The sequence below is a fragment of the Chrysochloris asiatica genome, unplaced genomic scaffold, assembly GCF_000296735.1.
Source record: "Chrysochloris asiatica unplaced genomic scaffold, ChrAsi1.0 scaffold00192, whole genome shotgun sequence".
Taxonomy (NCBI): domain Eukaryota; kingdom Metazoa; phylum Chordata; class Mammalia; order Afrosoricida; family Chrysochloridae; genus Chrysochloris; species Chrysochloris asiatica.
The window spans coordinates 514754-517722 of NW_006408710.1; the positions used below are offsets into that span (position 1 = coordinate 514754).

Genomic DNA, 2969 nt, shown 5'->3' on the forward strand with positions numbered 1-2969 from the left:
CTTTTAAAAGTTCATGGAAAAATGGAATTAAAAGCTAATGAATTCTTTCCATGAACTTTTTGAAGCCCACTTATATATCATTATAAGTTTTGTTCTTGTTGTTAAGTGCTGCCAAGTCGGTTCCAAACCAACGCAACTGGCGGTCTCTAGGACATGGTGTGGTGCTGCGAGTTAATGTGCTGAACTGCAAGGTCAGTGAACCGCAAGGTCAGAGGTTCAAGCTCACTAGCCGCTCCTAAGAAACCCTATACAGGATCCCTATGATTCGGAACAGACTCAACAGCACTTAACAACAACCACATCCTGGCGTGGCGCTGTAGGATGAGCATTGGACCGAAAGGTCAGTTTGGCTGAACGGCACTTAACACCACAATGATGATAACCTTTTGAACATAAAGTTTCCTCAGTAGAACAATAGCAAACAGAACAAGCAAAGCTCCTTCACATTAGACAGAAATATACATTAATATGGTTAAGATCATCTAAAAACGTGAACTTTAACATATTTTATCAAGAAAATCCCAGAATGAATGTGTACATTTTGTGAACAGGAAATCCTCACGGGATGTTAGAGAACATACCTTTCATGAATGAGGCTGAAGCCACTTTGTTCATTATCTCCTGGGTTGCTTCGGATTTGGGTTCAAATGCAACAGCAAAATCGGAATCATTAAAACTATCGACTCGTCCCAGATCCATGGCAGACATTTGATGAAAATCATTAATGTATTGATGCAAATTTGAGGAAAGCAAAGAAGAAAACAGTACCAGAAGAAATGAGAAAAAACATTCCTATATAGAAACAGGAGAGAAATAAAGCCGATCAGTGGGCGTTCACCTGCAGGGTTATCATCCACAACTAACTTAGGACACTCAAGTCTGCGATTTAGTCTAGATTCCATTTTCCCCTCTTTCCAAGTTTGTAATATTTCACTTCTCTTTTGCCCTTCAATCTACACATTTTGAAATATGTACATTGTCCGTGAAGACAGAGTTGATGCACCATCCGGATTATAATTGAGAATCCAACGGTATCATCATTTAATGCAAGTGAGAGGTAGGCTAGATCACGGTTCGAATGACCAATGGTTTATAGTCATGGTGAAATCTGAGTGACAGAAATAAAGAAGCATCGTTGGTGTTATTGTTAAGTGCTGTTGAAGAAATTCTGACCCATAGTAACCCTGTAGAGGGCTTCCAAGGAGCAGCTGATGACCTTGAACCACCAACCTTGTGGTTCAAACCGACTTTGCAGTCCAGCACATTAGCCCAAGCACCACACCAGGACTCCAAAGAAGCACTGTCATTGTTAAATGCCATTGATTCTGACCCATAGCGACCCTGTACAGCGTTTCCAAAGAGTGGCTGGTGAACTTGAATCTGACGTTGCAGTTTAAAGTCACTTTGCAGTCCAATGCATTAACCCATAGCACATTGTTGTTGTTGTTGTTGTTAAGTGCCATCGAGTCAGTTCCAACCCACCATGACCCTGTATAGGGTTTCTGAGGAGCAGCTGGTGAGCTTGAACCACCAACTTTGCAGTTCAAAGGACTTTGAAGTCCAGTGCATTAACCCATAGTGCATTGGTGGTGGTGATTATGTGCCGTGGAGTCGACTCTGACTCATAGCAACCCAGTACAGGGTTTCCAAGGCTATAAATCTTTACGGGAGCAGGTGGCATGAACCAGATGAAGCGCTTCAAGCAACAGAACATGATTGTGTTTGTATCTGCTGCTGCTTATGGAAGACAATTGTCCCTAGGCATTTCTCATAAAAGGGTTAAAAAAGTCATCATCACTGACAATATTCTGGAATTGGGATCAACAGAATGCATTTTCAGACCAGTGATAGGAACCCACTTTAAAATGTAACATAATTCTAAACACATGGAGACATATTATAGTCTCCATATGATCCTACTGTAACTAAGCATGCATATATATATATATATATATGACTGGAGTCCTGGTGTGGCACTGTGGGTTAATGCTGCAGACTGCAAAGCCGTTTGAACTACAAGGTTGGCGGTTCAAGCTCACCAGCGTCTCCTTGGAAACCCTATACAGGGTCGTTATGGGTTGGAACCGACTCGACAGCACTTAACAACATATATGTGTGTGTGTGTGTGTGTGTAGAACCATTATCTGTGAGAGTTAAATGATTGGAAGCAAAAAACCATATGGAGTAGAATCCCATCTTACATACTCTTAGGTCTATAATTGTTGCTCCAGGAAGGCAGTGATTTTTGTCTACTTCATTCCCAGCATCTGGAACTGTGCCCAGCATGCTACACATACCAATACATATTTGGTGAATGAAGGGGCACACTCACATGCACACACACAAAGTGAGATGCCAACCCTTGGAACATATTTTATTAGATTTTATCTTCTGTTTTACACAAGAAGAACAAACTTGTTCTTAAATAAAATAATTACTATTTTAATAGCAATAAGGGCTCAAAATGCAGTTTTCTTTTCCTATTGCTCTGGTAGCGTAGTGGTTACGAATCGGGCTGTGAACCAAAAAGGTCAGCAGTTCGAAACTACCAGTGGTTCCATGGGAGAAGATGAGGCGTTCTGCTCCCGTAAAGATTTATAGCCTCGGAAACCCTATGCAGGGTCGCTATGAGTCGGAACCGACTCCACAGCACTGAACAACAACAACAATTGATGTAAATGCTCCACATTTCTTTCAAATTGACATTGTCTAGATGGCACTGTAGAATAAGCACTGGGCCACAAGGTCAATTTGAACCACAAGGTCGATGGTTCAGACCCACCAGCTGCTCCTCAGAAACACTAAACAGGGTCTCTATGAGTCAGAACCAACTCAGTGGCACTTAACAACAACAAAAACAATATCTATAGTGCTACTGATTGGAAGAGATCAATATTTGTGCCCATTCCAAAGAGAGGTGACCCAACAGAATGTGGAAATCATCAGACAATCTCTTTGATATCTCAAGC

At 41.5% G+C, this 2969-nt stretch overlaps 1 pseudogene; it reads right to left on the minus strand.

Annotated features, from left to right (window-relative positions):
• The window catches only part of LOC102813976, a 74234-nt pseudogene that overhangs the window by 69422 nt on the left and 1843 nt on the right, over positions 1 to 2969 (minus strand).